Source organism: Bubalus kerabau, chromosome 5 (genome assembly GCF_029407905.1).
Source record: "Bubalus kerabau isolate K-KA32 ecotype Philippines breed swamp buffalo chromosome 5, PCC_UOA_SB_1v2, whole genome shotgun sequence".
NCBI classification, from domain to species: domain Eukaryota; kingdom Metazoa; phylum Chordata; class Mammalia; order Artiodactyla; family Bovidae; genus Bubalus; species Bubalus kerabau.
Genome location: NC_073628.1, coordinates 70,412,406 through 70,440,360, shown reverse-complemented (window position 1 = coordinate 70,440,360; position 27,955 = coordinate 70,412,406). Strand labels below are relative to the sequence as shown.

General features: G+C 35.7%; 1 long non-coding RNA gene across 1 annotated transcript in view; it reads right to left on the bottom strand.

Annotated features, from left to right (window-relative positions):
- Positions 1–413: 413 nt before the first annotated feature.
- Positions 414–27,955, bottom strand: part of LOC129653915 (uncharacterized) — a 50,712-nt gene continuing 23,170 nt past the window's right edge. Inside the window, exon 3 of the long non-coding RNA XR_008715276.1 lies at positions 414–513. This is a non-coding gene — a long non-coding RNA (uncharacterized LOC129653915). The remainder of the gene's footprint in view (positions 514–27,955) is intronic.

Below are 27,955 nucleotides of genomic sequence, written 5' to 3'. Positions count from 1 at the left end.
CTTTGTTGTTTCTGAGCTTTGCGGTGAGTGGGGGCTTCTCTCATTGCAGACCACATGTTCTAGGTGCTCAGGCTACAGTGTTGAGGCTTGTGGGCTTCAGTAATGGTGGCACATGGGCTCAGTAGCTGCAGCTCTGGCTCCCTAGAGCGCAGGTTCAGTAGTTGTGGTTATCCACAGCATGTGATATCTTCCCGGACCAGGGACCAAACCCATGTCCCCTTCATTGGCAGGCAGATTCTTAACCACAGTACCATCAGGGAAGAGCCCCCAGTTCTTTCTAAATGAGTAACATATTTAAACAGTCATTTATAAAAGAAATATAGATAGAAAATTAATCACAGGAAAAGATGCTATAATGATATTAGTCATTATAGAAATGCAAATTAAAACAATAATGAAATACTGTAACTCACCCACCAGAATCGCTAAAATTAGAGACTGATAGCGGCAGTTGCTGCTAGGGCTGGTGGGCACCCAAAATGGCTCAGCTTCTTTGGAAAGCAGTGTGTCAGTCTTTTGTAAAATTAAACATACAGTTACCATACATCTCAGCAATTCCACTTCTACGTACTTACACATGAGAAATAAAAGCATATGTCTAAACTATGTTTTTTTTTTATTCAAATGCTTATAGTAGTTTTGTTCAAAGCAGTCCAAATTGAAAACAATCCAAATATCCATCAATTAGAGAGCACAGAGTGTTCATACAATGAAATAGTTATAAAAATACAAAAAAAAAACCCCACAAAATATTGATATCAGGACATAGCAGAGGTGAATCTCTAAAGAATTACATAAAGTGGGAAAGCCAGATGGAGCAAATGATTCTATTTATGTGACTTCATAAAAATGCAAACAGAGGGAGTGGGAGAAGAGGAGAGAATTGAAGGCCAAAGACAAATTTCAGGGATAATAAAGATATACATACATTTTGAATTTTGCTGTGGTTATAACACCATATACATTTGTCAAACTCATCAAACTGTACATTTCATTATTTTTTTACAGTGTTACAATGTAAATTTAATGAAATATACACTCGTATAAGATTGTGATTTTTTTAAAGGACCTTTATGTTGAGAGGCTGCTTGAATACCCTTTGATTTTAAGTATCTGTTTCTTGTCTTTGCCTATCATGGAAAACCTCAGGTAATACGATCATCCTTTGATATTAGAAATAATCTCTTGATCAGAACCTTGTGAAAATAAATTATTATATGATAAATGGACTTTTATATTCTAGCATGAATATATAAAGATTACCATAGGTAAATGGCAACTCACTCCAATATTCTGGCCTGGAAAATTCCATGGACAGAGGAGCCTGGCAAGCTAAGGTCCAGGGGTTGCAAAGAGTCAGACAGGACTGAGCATACATACACAAATAAATGTAACTGCCATATATGCAGACTCGTAGAATTATGAACATACAGTATCAATTGGCAGTCCTGTTTTAGGAATTGAAATAAAAGACAATTCAAATAACTGCAATAAAAGTTGTTACTGCTAAGTATTTTCTTTATAATATCCTTCTATATAATCAGCTCATGTGCTTGCATGTGTCTTACACTGCTCCCACTAGAATGGTTGCAACATTTTTCATATATATGTTTAAAGTTTGTATTTTAAATCCAGACTTTTTAAAAAAAGTTTCAGTAACTTTAATAACTTCTATTAAAAAGGACCCAGCTCTTCATCCTAGGAACAGAAAAAAATGCAACTTTACTTGCACAGTGCTTCATATCTAAGCTGTATTTCCTCATTGGGAGACTTTGTGGTCTGAGGCATGGTGCAGTGTTTTATTGGAGATAGTCTAAACAGGAAATTCAGTCATGTGTATTAACCACCAGAACTTTTAATATTAAAAAATAAAAAACACCCATTGCTACCTGAGATTTTTAACCAGTATATATCCATTTCATGACATCACTGTATATGCATTTTAGCACATGAAAAACTTGAAAATTCTTTTAAAATTTGAAATCCAAATTGTTTTTCTAACTGCAATAGGTGATCATATCTGTATGACTAATAGATTATATAAATTTATTTTTTTGGACTACTTAACCTTCATATTCTTCAAGTTAAGCTAGTCCAAGAGATTATTTTTCTGTATTTCTAGGAGGGTATAACTCAAAAACACTTCTTAAAACTTCAGAGAATATATTAGTAAACAATTCCTTAAGGCAAACCAACTAGGTATATATAAAATAAATTTAATGTATCCACTCAAATAACTCTCCTTATAATATCTGATATATTATTAAGTGTTGAGTCGGACACAACTGAGCAACTTCACTTTCACTTTTCACTTTCATGCATTGGAGAAGAAAATGGCAACCCACTCCAGTGTTCTTGCCTGGAGAATCCCAGGGATGGGGGAGCCTGGTGGGCTGCTGTCTATGGGGTCGCACAGAGTCGGACATGACTGAAGTGACTTAGCAGCAGCAGCAGCAGCAGCAACAGCAGCAGCAGCAGCAGAGGTACATCAATCATCACTTGTCAGACATGGCCATTTATTTCTTGCCCTTCTCTTGAAAACTGTTTCCCAGCATCCCCTGCTTAAGTTTTCCATGTAAATTTGGCCAACAGGAACTCCTACTGATAGCTAGAGGAGCAAAAAAAAGGGACAGCCAGGAATTTTTGTCTTTTATATTATATCAGTTCAGTTCGGTTCAGTCACTCAGTCGTATCCGACTGGAATTTCAGCTTTAGCATGATTCCTTCCAAAGAAATCCCAGGGCTGATGTTCAGAATGGACTGGTTGGATCTCCTTGCAGTCCAAGGGACTCTCAAGAGTCTTCTCCAACACCACAGTTCGAAAGCATCAATTCTTCGGTGCTCAGCTTTCTTCACAGTCCAACTCTCACATCCATACATGACCACTGGAAAAACCATAGCCTTGACTAGACGGACCTTTGTTGGCAAAGTAATGTCTCTGCTTTTCAATATTCTATCTAGGTTGGTCATAATTTCCTTCCAAGGAGTAAGTGTCTTTTAATTTCATGGCTGCGGTCACCATCTGCAGTGATTTTGGAGCCCCCAAAAATAAAGTCGGACACTTACATCTGGCCTATTCTAGTGGCGGCTGCTTTTCCTCCAGGATGTCTAGTCTTTATCAGACCATCCCTCCTCCCATAAACCCAGATCTCCAGGATCTTTGAAAAAATGTATTCTACAAGATCACTTACTTGTAGGTTCTGTTCATATTACAATTCCAAAATGTAGTCAGTGGCAGTGGCTCAGGCTAATGTTTGTGGTACTTCAACACTCTGTTTGACTCTGCATCTCTTCTTAGTATGAATGATAAGTTTCTTACATTATATTATTATACTTGTCTTTAAAGTACCCAGAAAGCTTCCAGGAAATGTTTCAGAAAACAGATTCTCATCACAACTTGTTGGGTTTATGTGGTTAACCAGGCTTGAGGGTTTTCTTTTATTAGAGTTGCTTTCAGTGAAAACAAACAAAAACAAAAAGAATCAGGTTAATGTAGTGACAGTGTAATTACATGATTTATCACCTACTGTGATTCTTTATGGCTTCCCAGGTGGTGCTAGTCATAAAGAATCCACTTGCCAATGCAGGAGATGTGGGTTCCATCCCTGGGTCAGGAAGATCCCTCTGGAGGAGAAAATGGCAACCTGCTCCAGTATTCTTGCCTAGGAAATCCTATGGACAGAGGATCCTCATGACTGAGGACACTGAACACGTGATTGTTTAGTGTATGCCATTTTGGCTAATCTGGAATCCCATTTTTCAGTATGAATCTGAGTGGAGTTAGGAAAAGAGAAACATGATATTAAGAATATGAAAGCAAAGTAGACACCATGGAAGGACATAGTGAAATAAAACCCAGAGGGGATACAAGGCTCCATATACATTTCATAACTTACCAGTTCATATCTATGCCTGCTTCTGGATTCTAGACCTGCTGACTGATAGTAACTCAGGGATACCACCAGAAAAAGAGGCAAAAAGGCTAACAGACTAGCTCAATGTCTTCCATTTACAGTCCCACTCTAGTAGCTGAGTAAGTCTTGCTACAAATTTGCCTCCAGACTCCAGCTTGTTCATCTACACCATTGCTTTAAAAAGTCTGGAGTGTAATTTTTTCTTATTATCCCCACTACCAACTTCTCATTTCAGATTTTATTATATTTATTCCCATTTTTCCCATAATGAAATAAATCTAATTGTATAAGGCCTAATTCCTCTAATGTATGCCCTTACAATATCATAGTCTTTCTATTTCTCATAGATTTAGCTGTGGTTAGTTGTATGAGCTGGCTGAAGGAAAGATTAGGAATGTCAAGCAAACACTGAATTTAATTTGAAGAGTAATAACAAAGACTTCCAGAGCTAGGACAAGAGATGTCATATCTGCTTTTGATGTCTCCAGAGAACTTGAAGAAAAAGTAATACTAGAGAAACAATCATTAAAATGAAAAAAAAAAAAGCCTCAGATTTTAAAATGCAAATCTCAAGGCAGACTTAAAAATTAGAGTCAAATCAATATTAAGTAATTACATGGGAACTAGAAGGTACATTTGATTTGAGTTGCAAGTATTGTACCTCTTGTAATTCTTTGAAATTCCTTTGTCAGAGGAGATAATTCCCTCTTTACTTATGTGAAAGAATATTAAACTTGCTCATACATACTGTAGTGATTACACCTGAGACTTGTCAAGCAAGAGATACTAATTTCCTCAAGTCCCCTTTCATCTCTTTGTCCCTATACCAATAATCAGAAAGGTATCCTTGTGAAGAATATCGAGGCTTATTTTAAGATGAGACAATTTATACATCAGATAATTGCATTATCAAGCTGCCTTTCAATCTGAGAAACCTGTATAATATATATGGGGTGGGGTTTAAGTTTGTTAGCCCAAGAACAATTTACAACACCAGAACATGTAAAATTTATAATATTGCATGTTCCCAACATCCCAAATTGAATATGCTTGATTTATGTGGTTAGTTGACTGAATTTAGTTTATGAAGCTTGGTTCTTGGTCAATGGGATGTCATTATGACAGAACTAATGTAGAGGAAATAATGAAATAATGTAAAGGAAAGTATAGGAAAAAGATGTGATATGGAGAGTGGAGATCAATAATAGCGGTTAGAGATGCCACCATTGAAATGAGCCCTGGATATCACTGGGAGAGATGAGATTTAGATTGAAAGAAACAGTATGGTAGAGGTAGGATGGATAACTACTGACCATTACTGTAATAGGCAGAAGAGACAGAATGAGTCTCAGTGTACTTTGACTGATAGGAGCTGTGGTGGTGGGAAACTGAATATAAAGATTCTTAAGAGCAAAGTGCCCTTTAATAAAATTTGTATCTAGAGTTTCCGAGTCCCATCACTTCATGGCAAATAGATGGGTAAACAATGGAAACAGTGAGAGACTTTATTTTTTGGGGGGGATCCAAAATCACTGCAGATGGTGACTGCAGCAATGAAATTAAAAGATGCTTACTCCTTGGAAGAAACGCTATGATCAGCCTAGACAACATATTAAAAAGCAGAGACATTACTTTGCCAACAAAGGTCTGTCTAGTCAAAGCTATGGTTTTTCCAGTAGTCAAGTATGGATGTGAGAGTTGGACTATAAAGAAAGCTGAGCACTGAAGAATTGATGCTGTTGAACTGTGGTGTTGAAGAAGACTCTTGAGATACCCTTGGACTGCAAGGAGATCAAACCAGTCAATCCTAAAGGAAATCAGTCTTGAATATTTATTGGAAGGACTGATTCTGAAGCTGACACTCCAATACTTTGGCCACCTGATATGAAGAACTGATTCAATAGAAAAGACCCTGATGTTGGGAAAGATTGAAGGTGGGAGGATAAGGGGGAAACAGAGGATGAGATGGTTGGATGGCATCATGGACTCAATGGACATGAGTCTGAGTAAGCTCCAGGAGCTGGTGATGGATGGACAGGCAGGCCTAGCATGCTCCAGTCCATGGGGTCTCAAAGAGTTGGACACAACTGAGTGACTGAACTGAACTGAGCGTTTCCTAACCAAAATATTTTATAGCAATTTTAGGTAGTTAGAATAGGAAAAAGAAGTCCAGAATGGTGTTGGCTAAAAGACAAAATAGGGAAAATCCCATGAAAATTGAACAAAGGAATGTCCAAGGACTTGGAATGAGAACCTCAGGTGAAACAAATAGCCCTCCTGGCTAGCCCAGTTTACATAAGGCAGGCTCAGGGGGAGGAGAAAAAACATAAAATGAGTAGCCAAAATTAAGCCTTTCCTCTCTTCACATCTTTTGTGTCAACCCATCTGACTCAAAGTCACACCTCGAGGATGTATTTTCCTTTGCTTGCCAAATAAACTGAGCTGTAACACTGATCTGTCTGTCACTTCAAATTTTTGCTGTACCAAGACAGAACCAAGGAAATTACAAACTCCCCCGACAGTAACATTCAAATGTTTGTGTTATCCTATATGCAGTGACTTTGCTGAAACCAATTAATAGGCATCATGGGATACAATATTAAAAAAAGGACAATAAAGGAGCTGCTTCCTCTGTAAGAAAGATCAGAAGGACTTTGCTTTCATTAGACAGGGACAGCAATACCTTTATTGTCTTACCCCAGACTATATTGACCATCCTATTTAATACAATATAATCCACTGGAAAGGTGATTGCCTATCACTAAAAATGTGTTATTAATGATATGTGCTATATGCACACCAGTGATTGAATATAAGAAGCAGAAATAGTAAATGATGTTTCTCTCATGGTAACTGGACTTGTTCTGTTTTTTTGAAGCTAAGAGTACTTATTGTAACAGCAATCCTGTCAATAGTTTTACAGAGAGGCTACTTCCAAAGTACATAATTAAACAGACATAAAATGCTATCACAAAAGTCACATTTTTGTTCAATTTTCTTCTATAACAATCACAGATGTACACACACATCTCTCCAACAATTTCTACTTAAATTGCATATGCTCCCTGAGATCTCTTTTTACATTGCAGTTATGAATGATCCCCGAAACATTTTTAAATAAACAATAATAGCATTTCACTAAAAACATAAAAGGCCATAAATTGGGGGTTAAAGTAAAATAAGTGGTGCTGATATCTGGCCAGATGAAATATGCTCATAAAATGAGATTTGGAAAAGATATCTCTTATGTAGTGCATTATTATCCACCCACTAACAGGCAGATAGAACAAGGTGACAGGAGCATAGAAGAGGGGTTTTCTGGGATAATAGAGAACCCAAAGTTGAATATCTTTGGGGAGCTTTCTTGGAACCACATATACTAGAGCTAGTCCAAGGATTATCAAGCAACAACCAAAAAGTTGTAATATTAGAAATATATAACTGTTCTACTATTATTTTCCTCTGAAATTTAGATTTAGAGTGAATATTACAACATAAAATAAACATAATAGTTATTAAAAGCTTTTAATAATAGTTATTAAAAACAGAAAAATATATACAACTTTTTACTGACTCTAGTATTACATTCGGAGAAGGCAATGGCACCCCACTCCAGTATTCTTGCCTGGGAAATACCATGGACAGAGGAGCCTGGTGGGCTGCAGTCCATGGGGTCGCTAATAGTCGGACACGACTGAGTGACTTCACTTTCACTTTTCACTTTCATGCTTTGGAGAAGGAAATGGCAAACCACTCCAGTGTTCTTGCCTTGAGAATCCCAGGGACGGGGGATCTTTGTGGGCTGCTGCCTACGGGGTCACACAGAGTCGGACACGACTGAAGTGACTTAGCAGCAGCAGCAGCAGTATTACATTATATACAACCTTAGCTACTGTATTGGATTGAATGCTAGATCCCCCAAAGATATGCATATCTGGAACTTGTAAGTGTGAACTTACATAGAAATTTTACAGGTGTAATTCAAGAATTTGAGATAAGATGGTCCTGGATTGGAGTTGGACCGTGGTTTCCTTTCAAAGATTAATTTCGTCAGCATTCATAAATGTTTGGCTTCTATTCTCCTTCATACTAATTGCTATCTTAAATATGTATTACCTCTTCTTCTATAGGGACATTTCTACTACTTCTTTATTTATTTATTTTAGTAATTTCATAATGTTACAGGTCCTTTCAACTAAGATATAAAGTCATGTAGGGATACCAGTGTAACTAAATCTGTAATAAACTCTATTTGACACTCCTTCACTTCTTCAATCAGTAAGAGTTTCAAGGTCAATGCATACAACACAGAACTTCATGAACAGCAGAGTTCTTCAGTTAATTAAGGACCATGAAAATTTTCTATATTTATCTCTTGTACAAACCTTCCAAGTGATAAGCAACATGATTGTGGAACTTAATTGTGAGCTGTGGATTTAATGATGTGAAATAAAATATAGGTAAAAACAAAGCTAAGGGGAAGAATGATATTTCTAGTTCAGATACTATGTAATAATGATCTAAGTAAGTAGAGAGGTAGTACTATATCAATTTTAGTGAATGTAATTGTTTTTGACCTGTTCCTGGGAGTGGAGATAGATAGGAAACCATAATCCTTTAACATGTTTATCTTAGCCAGTCTTGAGCTTTATAGTTGAAAAATATGAAACTTCTGGCTCACTACCATTCTATTAGCAATGTGATCTTTATCCTTCTTTTTATACTGCTTATGTATTTGTCTAAGAGAGCTTACAGTGACCTTATGAGAATGTGAAGTATATTTTGAGATGCTTGAGCGTGTAAGTAAATTGTTACCCAGCTCTGTGTCTGTAGCGGCCCTTACAAATCAGATACATAGTAGGATGCAATCGACATGAGCTCTATGAATGGATGCAAGTGAAAAGAAAAGAAAAAACACATGAAAATGATGACCAGGGAACATATCACTCTGCAAAGAAAAGATTACTTTTTATATCATAATAAATGTTTCTTGCAGATATAATTTTTATATCAGTTTTTATGAAAGGGGATAATTACTTGACTCTTGGACATAATAACCTGCATAATCTCATCACTTAGACTTGACAATTTTATATGAACATAGGTATGATTTAACCAAGTTCTATTGTTTAATTCAAATCCTTTATGCCATTTCTCATTATTTTTGTTGGCTAACGCTGTTAGTTTTTGGGTCATATATGTTAAAAGCTAAATTATGTTCATATATAAGCCATCAGAATTTATTTTATCTACTTCATATACACAAAAATTTGAAGCCATATATTGGATATATAAAGTTCAGAATTGTATCTTCTCTTTTATAATTATATACTACTTTTACTCTATATATTTTTTGAAGGAAATTAAATTTTCTTTTGCATTAAATATTGCTCAACCAGGTTTAATTGGTGAATATTTTGTTTATACTTCACATGTTTTCATAATGTTATTAATTTTTTGATAGGCGATCTCTCTAGGTGCTATAGGTGTAACATTTTGTTCTTTTTACCATGCTTTTACAGTTTTTCTTTTAAAGATTAATTACAGGGAAGATTGTGCTTTTAAAACAATTTTTATTTTTAAAATTGTTACATATACTATACAATATAATAAATAAAATTGTTGTATAAACCATACAGCTTAATAAAGACAAGATGTGGAAATTTCGAAGAAGGAGACTGCTGCTGCTGAGTCACTTCAGTCGTGTCCAACTCTGTGCGACCCCTAGATGGCAGCCCACCAGGATGCCCTGTCCCTGGGATTCTCCAGGCAAGAACACTGGAGTGAATTGCCATTTCCTTCTCTAATGCATGAAAGTGAAAAGTGAAAGTGAAGTTGCTCAGTCGTGTCCGACCCTCAGCGACCCCATGGACTGCAGCCTTCCAGGCTCCTCCATCCATGGGATTTTCCAGGCAAGAGTACTGGAGTGGGGTGCCATTGCCTTCTCCAAGAAGGAGACTAAACCCTCTATATTCAGGAAGTAAAATGGACCAGTTCCTTGGAAGCCCACACAATGTGGCTTTCACAAACACATCACACTTTTATCTTCCAGATATGTATAACATCATATATGAAACGAGTCGCCAGTCCAGGTTCAATGCACGATACTGGATGCTTGGGGCTGGTGCACTGGGATGACCCAGAGGGATGGTATGGGGAGGGAGGAGGGAGGAGGGTTCAGGGTGGGGAACACATGATACCTGTGGCAGATTCATTTTGATATATGGCAAAACCAATACAATATTGTAAAGTTAAATAAAATAAAATTAAAAAAAAATAAACATCCCATGATCCTCAAAAAAAAAATAAATAAAATTTTATTTTCTTTAATATAATACCACATGCATGTCTGTATATTACATTTTTAGTTTTATCTATGCTTGGACATTATGTAATGGCCAAATATTCTATGAGTTTTTCCTGTACCTTGCTCTTTTTTAAAGTTTATTCATATTTTAAAAGTTTTTCACATATATTTATAAGATGTTTGTATGATTTTCCTCATGACGTCTTTCCTCTTCCAGATTTATTAAGTTATAATTGACAGATAAACATATATTTAAGGTATAAAACTTAATGTGCATTATATACAGCTTCTTACCTATGTGCTTAAAGGAGCTTCTTCTAGAAAAATCTTATCATAAATGAAATATAATTTTTGAAATCATTCCATTGGGCTTGACTTTTTCATACCATGCTTTGTTAATCTAAAATTTAGATAAAAGCACTTTTGTTATTGTTTATTTACTAAGTTCTCTCTGACTCTCTGTGACACCATGGACAGAGAAGCACACGAGGCTTCTTTGTCCTTCACTATCTCCTGGAGTTTGCTCAAACTCATGTACATTGAGTGGTGATGCCATCCAACCATCTCATTCTCTGTCACCCCCTTCTCTTCCTGTCCTCAATCTTTCCCAGCATCAGGGGCTTTTCCAATGAGTCAGTTCTTCACATCAGGTGGCCATAGTACTGGAGCTTCACCTTTAGCATCAATCCTTCCAATGAATATTTAGAGTTGATTTCCTTTACAATTGACTGGTTTGATCTCCTTGCTGTCCAAGGAGTCTTCTCCAGAACCTCAATTTGATTCAATCTTTATGCTTCTTTCTCCAGAACCACAATTTGAAAGTGTCAGTGCTTCAGTTCTCAGTCTTGTTTACGGTCTAAATCTCATATCCTTACATGACTACTTGCAAAATCATAGCTTTGACTAGATGGACCTTAACAGATACTAAAAATAAAATATCTATAATCTTTTCTGTTTACATCAAAAGCTTGTATACTAAGAAAAGTTGCTGGACCAAGGAAGTCTAAATCTATAAATAATTAAAAGACATAAAAGTTTCATGTTTAAGTGTTTGCATAGTATGAAATTTACAGTGTGAAGTAATTAATGAAATATGAGACACAAAGAGTATTTTAAGTTGTATTCAAACAAAATTTTACTGCTTATTCAACTATAAGAAGTTAGTATCGCTCAGTCGTGTCCTACTCTTTGCGACCCGTGGACTGTAGCCCACCATGCTCCTTTGTCCATGGGATTCTCCAGGCAAGAATACTGGAGTGGGTTGCCGTGTCCTTCTCCAAATTCAACATTAGAAATGAATAATTTGAAACATATTACAAAGCTTGGAGAGGCATTTCACTTTAATGATTAAAAAAAAGTATGCATTTTTTAGTTTTTATGTGTGGAAAGATAAATAGACACTTGGTTCTAAACTAGACATTAACCCACTCTCAAAATGAAATGAATAATTTGTCCTTGTTATTAATAGTTTAGAGAGTAACATTTTGCTGCTCATTGCAAAGGCATTTGATTTTAAAATTGCTCTTCTAATATTTTTAATCAAGCAAATTCAAAGGATTGTAGAGTAAGAATGATGTTTGACATGGAAGCGTTTCTGAATTCAAAAAACATACTTGACTTAAAATAATCTCTTAATGGATAAATGAATCAAGGATAAATGAATCAAAAGTGTCCTTGTGACATATCTATTGTTCTTCCTCCTTGGCTATTAGTTGTTATCCCAAAATTAGTGTGTGTGATGGGTATGGAGACAGCTGGCCAGTAAAACAGATGATGGCTCCAGCTGTGCTGAGAGGACAGGAAATTAAACGATAGTAAATGGAAATTCACTCATTTCTATGTCAAACTACTTTCAAACCAGTGGTATTATGACCTATTCTTATGAGCAACTGTGACAAGGGGGAACATACACACTAGGCATCAGTCAAGAAACTGTGGAGCTACTCAAGCTACTGCACATTCACACACAAAAGCAGAGACTCATAAAAGTTTCCAAAACATAAATCTAATATTGGTAATCACATTTGGACCATATGGATGACAGTCTTAATCTACTCAGGATACCATAACAAAATACTATAAACTGGGTAGCTTATGAGAACAACAGAACTTTATTTCTTGTAACTCTGGAGGCTAAGACCTCCAAGATTCAGATGCTGGGAGATTCTGATGCAGGTGCTGTTTCTCGTTCACAGACTGCTGTCATTTCACTGTGTCTGCATCCAGCAGAAAATACAATAGATCTGTTTAGGTTCTCTTCTGACTAGGGTGTCAATCCCAGTCATGAGGTGTCAACTCTCATGACCTAATCCTCTCTCAAAGGCCCCACCTTCAAACATCATCTCAATGGGGATGAGTTTTCGACACAGGAATTTTGGGGGGACATGAACATTCAGTCTTTAACAATTCTCAAATGTAAAGTGGACAGAAAAATAAAATTTGAAATATGTTTGATGTGAGATATCATCAAGAACAAAACTGTCTTATTCTATTGAACAAAGAAACTAATGTTAAGTCTTACTCTCAAAAAAATAGAGGGATTATTCATATTTTCTCCTCTAAAGAGTCATCTGGGAGAATATTTCAAGGACTTTTCATTATATAAGGGATGTAATATTATTGTTATTAGAGACAGTTCAATAACTTTCACATCATTAACGTCTGAAGTCTATTCCATTAACACACAAATCCCTACACAACTTAGTCTCTGAGTAGCAACCACTTGGACCCCATCTCTTGTCAAGGAATATGTGGTAGATTGTCTACACTAATAATTGTCCCTAGTGAGTCATATTTATGTGTTCTTTTCTGTATAGATTCTGGCTTTTCAACATTAGAAACATGACTTTAGCAAAGGCTAGTAAACTTCTTGTGTATCAGGACTTGCTTGTTCTTATTCCTAGGGATTCTCTTGTCTCCATGTGCTAAATCATAGGGCAGCCTCTTGGAGAATAAGGAAGAATGAATAGAGGACCCCACTGTACCAGTCATCCAAGACCACTCCTGAACACTTAAGGGAGCCTAGCTGTTGCCATCTGGAGCAGAGGTGAACTAATCCCCTTGAATATGTTGCAATTTGAGCCACAGAATTGTAACCAATAAATAAATTGAAATGACTTTTTATGTAATATTAGGTTACCAAACATTATAAAATTGTGAAACATGTAATAAACTATTTTATTCCCTTAGATTGTTGTTGTACTTACTTGTCAATCATATCTGACTCTTTGCAAACCCATAGACTGCATTCTGCCTGCCTCCTCTGTTCATGGGATTCTCCAGGCAAGAATACTGGAGTGGGTTGCCATGCTCTTCTCCAGGGGCTCTTCCTAACCCAGGGATCAAAGCCAGGTCTCCCACATTGCAGGTAGATTCTTTATCATCTGAGGCATCAGGGAGGCCCATTCCCTTAGATAGATTTTGTTTTTTCTTACCTCTCAATCATCTTTTGAAACCCAACCTAAGCATCATAGCTTTAGAAAGATTTTCTTGAATTTCTATGTTAGATCGAATTTCCCTCTTCCTTTCTCCTATAGAATACTCAGCATATAGTTAATAACTTTTTACATTATTTAAATATATTAACAAGTAGTAATGTATTTAACACGTTTGTTTCTTTCTATTACTTCTGACAGGGGCTTCAAAAACATCTCCCCTGTAGAATGTCAGTTCTTTTTTCCATTTATTATGTTTACTTTAGCAAAGAAAAAGATGATTATGTGGATACACATGTATCGGTACCTACTAAAATTGGTAAGGTTGGTGAAAATAATTGCTATAATCTAATATGTTAAACTTATGAAGATCTCATGTTTTAGGAACATTACAATGAAAAGAGCCAAAAATTGCAATTTTAACACTCATTGTATACAAACAAAAGTATGGTATGAGTGAATGAGTAGATGTTTACATAATTTGTATGATTTTTTTGTTATTGAGACCACTGTATTCTTAACATTTTTGCTTTACCCCACAGGGTGCTTTTGGTGGGACAATGTATTTCCAATTTCCCTGGAATTTTGTTAATATGAAATCATAAGTATATAAAGCCAAATCTAATTTGGTAGATCCTAGGATATTTGTTTTTAGAGTTGGAAAATTCCAGAATTCACACAATTTAATTGGTCATGCTGCAAGTAGTTTAGGTTTATTAGCTAAATTTGTTTTATTTGAAACAATAGCTCCAAAAAGAAAAATGAAGTAAATAAAGGGAAGGGAACAGAAGAAAATCCACCAGGTCTGCTGTGGTCGTGTTAGAGAAGTGGTTTTCTTATGGCACACATGAAGTTTCTATTGTCAAGTAATTTTGAGACCGACGTGCCCTAACCCATATGGCCCACTGATGTCATTAGCTTAACTTAGTTTTCCAAGTTTCTTCAAGAGAGTGGCATTATTGCTTTCATCATTCTTTGGAACGTTGCTTGTCAGCTCTCTGTTCACATTTTTCTCTTTCTCATTAGACAATATGATGCTAAGAGAACAGAGTTTATCGTTCTTGTAAATGTTGCAGCTCACCTTGTAATCCCGACCACTGAGTCTAAGGGAGGTGGGTAAGGGACATGTTTGTTTCTTTCTATTATTTCTAACAGGGGCTTCAAAAACATCTTCCCTGTAGAGTGCCATTTCTTTTTTCCCTTTCTTATGTTTACTTTAGCAAAGAAAAAATGATTATGTGGGTACATATCTATTGGTACCTACTAAAAGAACCAGATTCCTCTGCCAAGGGAAACCTTTCATAGATTCATAAAACTGATGAGGAAGACCCATATCTGTTCTCTCCTATCAACCTCCTAAAACTCTAGTTAACTCCCACCTCAGTAAGACATGCTTTACCATAAGATGGAATTCTCCTAAATGTTTCTAATTAATCTGTGCTTAACATAGAAGGAGTTTAAATAAAATTATGTATTATTTCATCCTTAAGCACTGCAGGAATTTGACAGAAAATAATAATGCTACCCTGTAGCCATGCTCAGTCCATTGCTGAGTTGCAGTGACTGGAGTAAGTCACCCACACTGAGTAAAAATTTCTCACATTTGCTCTGAAAACAAAATACCCCCATTAGAACAGTTTTATAAAAATAAAGCATGCATGCATATTTATGTGTGTATATATGTGTGTCTATAATATTTTATCATGATTATTACATTACAAAATCATGCCAGTTTAAAATTCTTTTTTTTGACAGCATTTTATTTTTTATTTATTTTTTAATATAAATTTATTTATTTTAATTGGAGGTTAATTACTTTACAGTATTGTATTGGTTAATGATAACCCTGTATGCGAGACAGCCAGTTTAAAATTCAATTTCATTATTAATTCTACATGCAAGAGGCAATAATAAAATTTGAAGTATATTTTTTCTACTGTAATTTAATAAATTTTATGGATGATTACTGTAAAATTATAGACTTGAGTTTTGGTTTTTGTTTTGGGGAGATTTTTTTGAGTTTTGTTCTTGGAGAAACCCCATCAATAGATTAGTGGGTTAATTTACTTAAATTGGCTCATAAGTAGGAAGCAGTAAGAAAAGCTGTTGTGTGGAATAAGTACTCCTCTTTATGTAGGAATTAAGTAATTCAAAAAAAGAAAAAGCAAAAGAACACCCTTCTTCTAAAGTATTTGGTTCAGTTTTAGGGGAATCAGTAGGAAATTTGCATTGATATAGAGAGTGAAATTAAAAAATGCAATGTTAAGAACTCCTACTCTGCCCCTTAGAATTTTTATGGGGAGAGAGAGGGGGAGAGAGAAAGAGGTGTACCCACACTAGATTGTATGAAATAGAAGTGGGAAGTACAAAGCTTTATCATTTCTGTACCACCATGAGGTGGTGCCCCACCTAAGCCCAACAGGTGAGTCATTAGAAATTTAGTTTGAAACATTTCAACAATAGGCTCTATTGTGAGATAGTTTCAAAGAGTGAGGAGGAAGGGGTATGGAGAAGGTAATGGCATTCCACTCCAGTGTTCTTGCCTAGAAAATCCCATGGACAGAGAGGAGCCTGAAGGGCTACAGTTCATGGGGTTGCAAAGAATCGGACATGACTGAAGCAACTAACACAGAGACACACAGACACACACACACACACACACACACATACACACACACACAGAGGAAGGGATAACACAGAATGTCCACTCTTCAGTGGGATATTCTGTTCTATTTCCCTTCATATAATGTGCAACTGAGTGGTACTAGGGTTAAACAGATATTTGCAAGCAGGATTTGATGAGTCCTGCCTAACCCTCTTATCTGAGTGGTTCATCTTCTCATCTTGAAGATGATTTTTGCCACTTGCTGTTTCAGAGAAAAATCACATGAATGAAACTTAGAAGAGTTCCTTAGTGTCATCGGGGTTTCAGTGTTACTGGGCTGTGATACACACATATGTATATAGAGAGTGAGTGTATGTACTCTTAATGTGAAAATAAATTGCATTTCCTGTCTTAGTCATATTGGGCTGCTAGACCAAAATATCTTAGAGCAGGTTACTGAAATATCACATATTTATTCATCATGGTTCTAGAGCCTAGGGAGTTTCTATTGACACTTTATAATTGACTGGGCCATGGTTTCCTGCTTCTTCACGCATCTAGCATTTTTCTTGTGAAAAGGAAATTAGGGATGATGCATCACTAAGAAACTGAATTTTGTTCCTTTGTTAGATGTGTCTAGAGTAACCCTTCTATTACTGCAGCATTTCCGGTCTTGAGAATAAATCTTCCACAACAATAATATTTTGGTCTGAAAGATTTTTCATCTTAAGGGCTCTTCTGTTCATTGTAGAATGTATAACAGCATCTCAGGCCTCTACACACCACATGCGAATAGCATCCACCAGGTCGTGGCAATCTCAAAATGTGTCCAGACTTTCCCAAAACTCTCCTGGAAGACATAATTTCCCATAAGGGCTAGCTTATCTTCCTCCTAAAGTATGGTCTCTCTTGGGTTGAATGTTTTCCTTGAGGTCTCTCCACGCTTTCTGATCAGAATTCTAGCTTCTCCTAACTGTATTCATCCTCCTAAATCTCCATTCAGCTCAAAGGCTGGTGGTGGCTGTTTTTAGGCAGGATTCATAGCCCTGTGCTCTTAGGGCTTAATATTCAACCATGACTGGAGAAAATGTCAATGCAGATTTCCTGAGCTCTTTCTTTGCAAAGTTTCCTTTCTATAAGGACCCTGTCGTGCCAATTCTGACTGCCTTATCAGCTCTTCTCCTATCTCTGTTTTTTGACTAAGCAATATTGCTATTCTCTAATCAGCAATGGCACCCCACTCCAGTACTCTGGCCTGCAAAATCCCATGGACTGTGGAGCCTGGTAGGCTGCAGTCCATGGGGTCGCTAAGAGTTGGACACGACTGAGCGACTTCGCTTTCACTTTTCACTTTCATGCATTGGAGAAGGAAATGGCAACCCACTCCAGTGTTCTTGCCTGGAGAATCCCAGGGATGGCGGAGCCTGGTGGGCTGCTGTCTATGGGATCGCACAGAGTCGGACACGACTGAAGCGACTTAGCAGCAGCAGCAGCAGCAGTCTGCTCTGTGGTTTGGAAATCGACCTGAGTAGAAATCTGGAACCTCCCTCACCCATTTGCCTTTTATCAAGAATCATATTCTTGTGTTGAAAGTTGGGCTGTGTTAGAACATGGCCACTGTGATCTCTGGTTTTTTAGCTGTTCACAGCAGAAGGCTGTGACATGCTACTTCATCATTGTTGGAAACAGAACTACATATAACTTTTAAATAAAGCATTCTTTAATGGAAAACAGGAAAATATCATGCAGCTGCATTTTTTTTTACTCTTTTGTAATCTACAATCCACTCTCTCAAGTCAAATTCCATACTTTAAGAAAAAAAAAAAAGCAAAGCCATAGTCCAAACCCAACATTTAATTTAAAAATGTTTCCAGATTAGTTTTTTATTCAGCAAACTAAGACAATACATTTCTTAAAAATAGCAAACCAGTATTTATAAGCCAAAATAGCAAACTGGTATTATAATTTATTAATTACTCTCTAGTTTACAGAGTTCTTATATATGTATTACTCTACTAAGTTTTTATAGTCATGTCAGTTGCGAATAACAGTTGTGAGTGAGCATGTGATCATGGTCACATTCTTCTCACTCACTATAATTCATATCGTAAAGGAGGAAATTAAAGCCTAAAATGCTATATTATTGTTTAAGTAAGGGCTAAATTTTATTCCCGATTCTTCTCAATGAATGTATGTGGCTCTTCATATTAATCATGCATTGTAATCATAGTCTTTCTACAATCTAAGCTGCTATAATAGTATATCCCTCATAATCTCTATCAGAGCAGAAGTGTTTTAACAAATATTTTGATTAATTGAAGACATGCAAAAGTGTTTCAAATGATGAAAGAAATTGACCCCCACATTGGACTATTCCAACATCTCATCCAAATATACTCCAAATCTCTTTAAATAACACACATTTATTTCTCATGGCTCTAGAGCCTAGGGAGTTTCTATTGACACTTTATAATTGACTGGGCCATAAACATCGTCTTTAGTCCTAGAGTGGTATAAATATCATCAGTTAAAAGCTCAGAGAGATAGAGAAATATTAGAGGGGTTTCTGGAGGTTATCTTGTTTCTTCTTTTCACACAGGAGTTAAATGAAATGAAACCTCTTTAGAATACATTAGAATGGAATTTCACTTCATTCTTTTTTTTTTAATTTTATTTTATTTTTAAACTTTACAAAATTGTATTAGTTATGCCAAATATCATAATGAGGGTTCAGGATGGGGAACACATGTATACCTGTGGCAGATGCATTATGATTCACTTCATTCTTAACAAGCCATGGTGACTATCTACAGTGCATGAAAGATGAAGGAATGCGCAATTTATGATTGCCTGCTCTTTGGCAGACGGTGTACTAAATGTCTCCTATACATTAATTCACTTCACCATAGGTCATAGAAGGCACTTTTACAAGGGATGAACAAGCTTTCAGCTGCTCTGTGTAATACATTACATCTTTGCATTTATTTAATCGAAATTATCATATTGTGTAAATAAATGAGGGTTATCATGAAAATTAAACGTTATGTTGTAACTAATTCGTTTTGAAATAATTTAACAGTCATTGGATTTTACACTAATTGCTTTATGAGATTAATGAATTTACATAGTTATTTGAGTCTCATTACTTGGCAGAGTAGAGAAAAAAAAGCTAATAAACTGGTCCAAGAACTTCATTTGGCAAGAAGCAAAGTGGAAAATAAACGTCTGCTTTAAAGCAGCAGCAGTTTTACTTTGTACGGTAGAAGAACTGATCTTAAAATCCATTTCTCCTGTTTCAACACTGTGAGGAAGATCCAGACTGGAATGAGAAAAAGGCATGTATAGGAAATATTTACTTATACCAGTATAAATCAGTATTAAATAGAATAGAATAGTCTATATCTGGGATACAAGTTCCAGGTACAGAAAAGAAGTACATGGAACTTTAGGCAAGTTTATTCCAAGTTATGAATGCTGAAGGTCAGTAATGACAGCGGAGGAAAGTGGCTGAACTTAAGATACATTTTGAAGGTACTATGATTCTGCAGATGTATAGATCACTCTGTTCAATAGAAGGACTTCTATAAAAATTCAAGCAAAATGTAGTGAAACCACCTAAGGAGTAATGGAGGACATGGTCCAGTCATGTCAGGGAAGTCTTATACCTCTGAAGAGGAAAGAGAGGGTTTAGGTGGTAAGCAAAACTCTAAGAGCTATGAAAAGCAGGCCATGTAAGCTAAGCCTTGGCCTTCAATGGAAGAAAAAAGCCCATGTGTGGTGAACTGACAAAGGGGAGCAGACAGAATAACTAATTTCCAGAATAATCCCCTCTTCCTATTCTGCTCAGATTCTCCTGCTGGTGCTCTCCGATGGGCTGCCCCAAATGGAAGCTAAAGAAAGTAAGATGATTATTGGGCAGAGCCTGCCAAGGCAAGGGGGCTGTTGATGAAGAAAAAAAGAGCACATGAAAAATGTACATGGAGGATATTCAGCCACCTGTGTAGTAGGTTTCTTTTGCTTCTGAAACAAATTACAAGTGTAGGAGTTTAAATGATACAAATTTCTCATGAAGTCCTGGAGGTCAGAAGTCTAAATGGCTTTCACCCGGCTAAAATAAAAATGTTTGCATGGTTGCCTTCCTTTTGGAGAATCTGATTTCTTGCCTTTTCGAGCTTCTTGCTATGCTGTGCTTAGTTGCTCAATCAGATACCATTATTTGCTGGCTCATGGTTCTTCCATGGTCAAAGCCAACATCATAGCATCTTCAAATCTCTCCCTCTGAATCTAACCTGTGCTTCATCACACCACCTTCTCTGACTTGATTCTCCTGTACCTCTTTCCCTTTTGAGAACTCACATGGATAATTCAGGATGATGCTGCCGTCTCAAAATCCTTAGTTTAAAAGTATCTTTTGACATATAAGGTGACATATTTGAAGGTTCTAGGAGTTAAGATTTAGGGGGTATTGTTCTGCTTATCAAACTACATTTGAAAGTATAGGAACATGCTTCTGTAACAGGTGACAAAGGAAAAAGTAGTGTACGTTAGAGTTAAAGAAATCTGTAACCTAATTCTCATCCTAAAATATATTTGGTTTATAATTTGGGAACAAATTATTTTACTTTTTAACTTTATGATTATTTTTATTATCTTTGTGTATAATAAGCAGGGATAATAACAACAATGATGATAGTTATAATGATGATCGTGAATAGTAATAATTTATGTCAGGTAACATAAAATCTTCAAATATATTCTTGTGCAGACAAGATACAAACACACAAGACCTGTGTATGCAATCACACATATAACCTTCAAAAATTCATGCTTTGTTTACCCATGTATGTGCTTTTTCTGTATAAATCTTAATAGAAATTTTGAAGAGGATTATTATAATTATGAATATCACTATTATTATTTCTTTTGCTTATACATAATAGTTGGCTAATATATGCACACATTAGACTTTTGTACTTTTATTTAGATTGTATACTTTAGACTCATTACTATACTCAGTATATATGCAGTGTGTACAAAACTACTGATATTAAGCAGAAATAATTTTCTTTCTGACAAGTCATGTACATTGAAACTTTATTGTCAAAACCATCAGTTATTATTGCTTCCTAGACAAATGTTTATATATATATATATACACACACACACCTATTTTATATTAATATGTAATTTTATACATACATACATACATACACAACTTCCATTCTATTCAGGGGAAAATTAAAAATAAAAAGTTCTGACAAACTAGAAAACCCTCTCCTCAAAAGCAGAAAAGAAAGAAACCATTTTTATTGTTGAATAAGTCTTAAGTTAGAGAGTTATGTGCATCACAGGCCATCTGCTAATGAGAATGCAAAGACCGAATGAAATATCACTCACATCACAAACAGATACAATCCTTTACATGCATGTTTTCAAGGTAAATGATAACATGTTCTCATAAAAGATGACAACACTGTTTGCTATATATAGTTCATCCGAATTTCACCTGATAATAGGATGGCCATCTGTGCTAGTTAATTGACTTTATCTAAAAATAACCAAAAGAAAAACTTGACAAGCAGAGAGTTCCAATGAGAGGATACTATCTATCTTTTTAAATGTCAGCATTTCAAAGAGAAGGCTCTTGAGTTGTAAAAACTAGTAAGGCATTTGCTCAGCTTTTAAAAAGTATTAGTTTTACTTACATATTAAAGAAACAGAGAAAGAATTTATACTTGCCAATTTTCTCAAGGATATTCTCCAAGAAAACGAACAAAGGGAAAAGTTCTCTTTTTTAGCACTAGGGAATATTTAATGTTTTAAATTTATTTTTATAGTCTTAATGTTAAAGTAGTGAATTCATTTTTCTTAAGATACTCTGTTAGTCTAATAATATAAAACGTTAGAGTCCATAGCATACCAAGCGTATATGCCATGTGTTCAGTCGTGTTTGACTCTTTGCAACCTCACGGACTGTAGCCCAACAGGTTCCTCTGCTTATGGGATTTCCCAGACAAGAATAATGGAGTGGGTTGCCATTTCACAGGCTACATTTGTGTGTGTGTGTGTGTGTGTGTGTGTGAGTTTGTTGCTTTCACTAATATTCTTTCTTTAACAACTGTGACTTAGGATTTAGCATCCTTGAAAGAGTACATGTAGCCAGACCTAACTATAGGAATGAGAATAGCCCCTATTAAGCTTTGGGACAGGTTCACACATATATTTTTATATTTGTGTGTATTTGTGTATGAATGATCAGCCCTGGGATTTCTTTGGAAGGATTGATGCTAAAGCTGAAACTCCAGTACTTTGGCCACCTCATGCGAAGAGTTGACTCATTGGAAAAGACTCTGATGCTGGGAGGGATTGGGGGGCAAGAGGAGAAGGGGACGACAGAGGATGAGATGGCTGGATGGCATCACCAACTCGATGGACGTGAGTCTGAGTGAACTCCGGGAGTTGGTGATGGACAGGGAGGCCTGGCGTTCTGCGATTCATGGGGTCGCAAAGAGTCGGACATGACTGAACGACTGATCTGATCTGATCTGTGCAGTGTATAGGATATAGAAGAGAGAGAGGCAGGAGGGCACAGGGAGACAGAGACAGACAAACAGAAGACCTCATAACTCTGACAGAGTTTTGAGAAAGAACAATGAACTCAGAATCCTGAGTCTGTCAGAGTGAGTTTGTGCTTTAAGAACAGGAAATCAACCAGTTGACTGAGATCCTCAGGAAGTCAGTCACTTCACTAGTGTTATAAAGATGTGATGGACAGAGCGTCCCAGCACTGTTGAGAAGCTAAACATGGACTGTAATTTGTTGGTCATCTATCGACAATCAAGATTGTTCTGTAAGACTGAGCTTGGTAAGAAGAGGATCCTGAAATGAAAGGAAAAGTGGTTATACTGACCACAGTTGTCCACAGGGCTAGAGTCAGCAATGAGGTGTTGCTATGACCTATGTAACCTGTGTATTTACCCACATAACCAAACAATCAAGAATGGTGAGCAGAAAGTCAACGGTGGTTAAGAAATATCACATCCTTTGCAGTTTTCAGAGATGACCCTGTTCTCCAACCTAGATCTCATCTACTGAAAGGGAAACCAAGTCTTCATAATGGAAAGCTATGAATCTCCATATACAATAAATATCCCTTCATTCTTTCCCCCAAACGATATTTGATTATTTTTATCTAAATATCACATTAAAGATAGTTTCAAAGTACACAGAATCTGAAGTGACAACGACTGTGCATTGATTAGGGGCAAAAAAAACCATGACTCCCCTTTCAGTCTGGTAGTATACTGATGCCAGATGATAAATAGAGTCCTCATTGAAGTCAATCTCATTAAAATGCATAAAAGTACATGTGAACGAAAAATATCACTGTTACTGATAGCAAACATAAATAATCAAAAGATCATCAGTGATAGAGCAGCTTCATATATTGTGGTGGTTTCATACGATATATCATTTTATAACTAACACAAATAATAAGATAAAGTTACAATCACATTTATGAAATACTTAAAAACATTTGGTTTCTGAGAAAAAAATTCTGGTGTGTATAATCATAGGAAAACTGGCAATTGTAAAACTCAAAATATTTTTCAGATTTTTCAGTGATTATTATTTTATATTTAGCTTATCTATAATTTTCTAATTAAAAAGAAAAACAATTAAAATTAAGAGGTGATATTAAAAGAGCAAAACTACATAAATGAAGTTTGAAGATACTGTGAACATTACACTTCTAAGTCATGGGAATGCGCAATAATGGGAATCTAATAATGTTAGATACAGGGAAATTTGAAAATAGATAAGGAAGATTATAAACATAGTTATTCATAAGTTGACTTTGAAAGTTCATCATGCATGTTTGTGTGCTAAGTTACTTCAGTCATGTCTGACTCTTTGGAACTCTATGGACTGCATTTCACCAGGGTCCTCTGTCCATGAGATTATTCTAAATTTCTTTAAAAATTCTCCCCAATTCTTAAAACGTTCACACACACACACACACACACACACCCTATTGAAACTACTAGACATATTTAACAAAGTTGCAGGAAACAAAATCAGCATGCACAAATCAGTTGTGTTTCTATTTACTAACAATGAATAGTCAAAAAGGAAATTCTAAAAACAATTCCATTTGCAATAGCATCAAAGGAAATAAAATAATTAAGAATAAACTTAACCAAAGGAATAAAATATACTCTTTAAACTACAGAGTTTTGCTAAAAGAAAATTTAAAAGACACAAACAAGTGGAAGAACATCATGTGATCTTAGACTGAAAGATTTAATATAGTTATGATATCATTCTACTCAAAGCAAAGTACAGACTATGCAACTACAATTAATATCTCAATGGTGGAGGTTTCTGATAAATAGAAAACTTTACCTTAAATTTCATATAGAATCTCAAGGAACTTCAAGTAGCCAAAATGGTCAATAAAATGAATAAATGAGTGAATAAATAAAATATCTCAAACTTTTTGAAATCAGAACATATTATAGAGATATCATGATAAAAACAGAGTGAAACTATCATAAAGACAGGCACACAGACCAATAGAATAGAGTTTAAAAATAAACCCATGCATAAATGGTTTAATGTTATAGAGTTGCCAAGACCGTGAACATTGGATTCAGTAACAATGGTTTCTTGGATATGGCGCCAAACGCACATATAACAAAAGTAAAAACAGATGAATTGCTTTATGTCAAAATTACAAAATTTTGTGCATCAAAAAATCAACAATAAATGGAATAAAAATGCAACATGTGTAACTACAGGAAATTTTTGGAAAGCATATATTTGATAAGAGATTAATATCAAGAATACATAGAGAATTTTGACAACTCAACAATAAAATAATATGATAATAACCTGGTTAAAGTTTAGGTAATTACACATAGGTCAAAGGAGAGATCTCAAGAAAATGTTTTAAATATTTTGAATTATGTGAAAATAAAAACACAACTTACTATGATATGTAAAATGCAGGAAAGCAAGTACTTAGAAGGAAATGTATAAATATAATTTATAACATATGCATTGAATTGGGCTTCCCTGGTAGCTCAGATGTTAAAGAATCTGTCTCAATGCAAGAGACCCAAGTTTGACCCCTTTGTCAGGAAGATCCCCTGAAATGGATACCAATTCAGTATTCCTGCCTGGAGAATTCTACAGACAGAGGAGCCTTGTGGGATACAGTTCATGGAGTCGTGAAGAGTGGGACTGGACTGAGCAATTAACAAACTTAAAATTATGCTTTGAGTGATATATTAGAATAGGAAAAAGGTCTAAAATTAGTAATTTAAATTTCCAACTTAGGAACAAAAGAAGTAAAACTTAATTTTAAAATAAACAGAAGAAAATAAGAAGTTTAGCAGAAATCAATGAAATTTAAAACAAGAAAACAAAGAAGATTAATGAAATCAAACACTGGTTCTTTGTAAATATCAGTCAAATCAGGCTAAGAACAAAAAGAGAGAAAGGATACAAATTACTAATATAAAAATAAAAGAAGGAACAGCACAACAGATTTTATGGACATTAAAAAGACAATGGACTATAATGAACTTTTCTATGCCCACTAATATGATAACCTAGAGAAATGGACCAATTACTAGAAAGAAACAATTTGTAAAACTTCACACTGGACGATATATACAATCTAAATAGGCCAATATCTCTTAAGAAATTGATCTATCAAAACAGAAAGAACTAGTTCCTATTGTATTTACTGGTGAATTCTCCAAAACTTTGAAAGAAGTGAATATACCATTTCTCTACAAACTTTTTCATAGGATAGAAACAGAAGGCCTGCTTCTTGACTCATTCTATGAGGCCAGCATTATCCTAATACCAAAATGAGATGAAAATATTACAGGAAAAGAAAACTACAGACCAATGTTTTAGTGAATTAGATGCAAAAATCCTCAACAAAATATTGGGAAGGAAGTTGAATTCAACAAAATATAAAAGGAATTATACTCCACAACCAAGTGAGATTTATCCCCAAATTCCAAGGCTGATTCATGTTCAAAATCAATTAAGGCAATCCATCACATCAACAGACAAAAGAAGATAAACCACCTGATCATATCAATAGACACAGAAAAATTCTTTGAAAAAACCCAGTGCCCATTCCTAATAAAATCTCACAGTAAACTAGTAATGAAGGGCATGTCCTCACTTTGATAAAGAATATCTAGAAAGAACTTACAGCTAATTTCATTATGAGTAGCTCTAGCTTTTCTTTTTCCCTCTAAGATCACATACAATATTTTTTTCCTAGATCAAATCATTTCTTTTCAATATTTTGTATTTAACTTCATCTAATGCAAAAAGTAAAAAAAGGAAAAGGAAAAGTGTGTCAATTAGGAAAGAAGAAATAGTACTATCTTTGTTTGCAGATGACATGATTGTACATGTACAAAGTAAACGTAAGACCAGAAACTATAAAACTCCTAGAGGAGAACATAGGCAAAACACTCTCTGACATATATCACAGCAGGATCCTCTATGACCCACCTCCCAGAATATTGGAAATAAAAGCAAAAATAAACATTTGGGACCTAATTAAACTTCAAAGCTCTGCACAACAAAGGAAACTATAAGCAAGGTGAAAAAACAGCCTTCAGAATGGGAGAAAATAATAGCAAATGAAGCAACTGACAAACAACTAATCTCAAAAATATACAAGCAACTCCTACAGCTCAACTCCAGAAAAATAAATGACCCAATCAAAAAATGGGCCAAAGAACTAAATAGACATTTCTCCAAAGAAGACATACAGATGGCTAACACACACATGAAAAGATGCTCAACATCATTCATTATCAGAGAAATGCAAATCAAAACCACTATGAGGTACCATTTCATGCCAGTCAGAATGGCTGCAATCCAAAGTCTACAAGCAATAAATGCTGGAGAGGGTGTGGAGAAAAGGGAACCCTCTTACACTGTTGGTGGGAATGCAAACTAGTACAGCCACTATGAAGAACAGTGTGGAGATTCCTTAAAAAACTGGAAATAGAACTGCCTTATGATCCAGCAATCCCACTGCTGGGCATACACACTGAGGAAACCAGAAGGGAAAGAGACACGTGTACCCCAATGTTCATCGCAGCACTGTATGTAATAGCCAGGACATGGAAGCAACCTAGATGTCCATCAGCAGATGAATGGATAAGAAAGGTGTGGTACATATACACAATGGAGTATTATTCAGCCATTAAAAAGAATACATTTGAATCAGTTCTAGTGAGGTGGATGAAACTGGAGCTGATTATACAGAGTGAAGTAAGCCAGAAAGAAAAACACCAATACAGTATACTAATGCATATATATGGAATTTAGAAAGATGGTAACAATAACCCTGTATGCGAGACAGCAAAAAAGACACAAACGTATAGAACAGTCTTTTGGACTCTGTGGGAGAGGGAGAGGGTGGGATGATTTGGGAGAATGGCATTGAAACATGTATAATATATATGAAATGAGTCGCCAGTCCAGGTTCAATGCATGATACTGGATGCTTGGGGGCTGGTGCACTGGGATGACCCGGAGGGATGGTACGGGGAGGGGGGATGGAGGAGGGTTCAGGATGGGGAACGCATGCATACCTGTGGCGGATTCATGTTGATGTATGCAAAACCAATACACTATTGTAAAGTTAAAA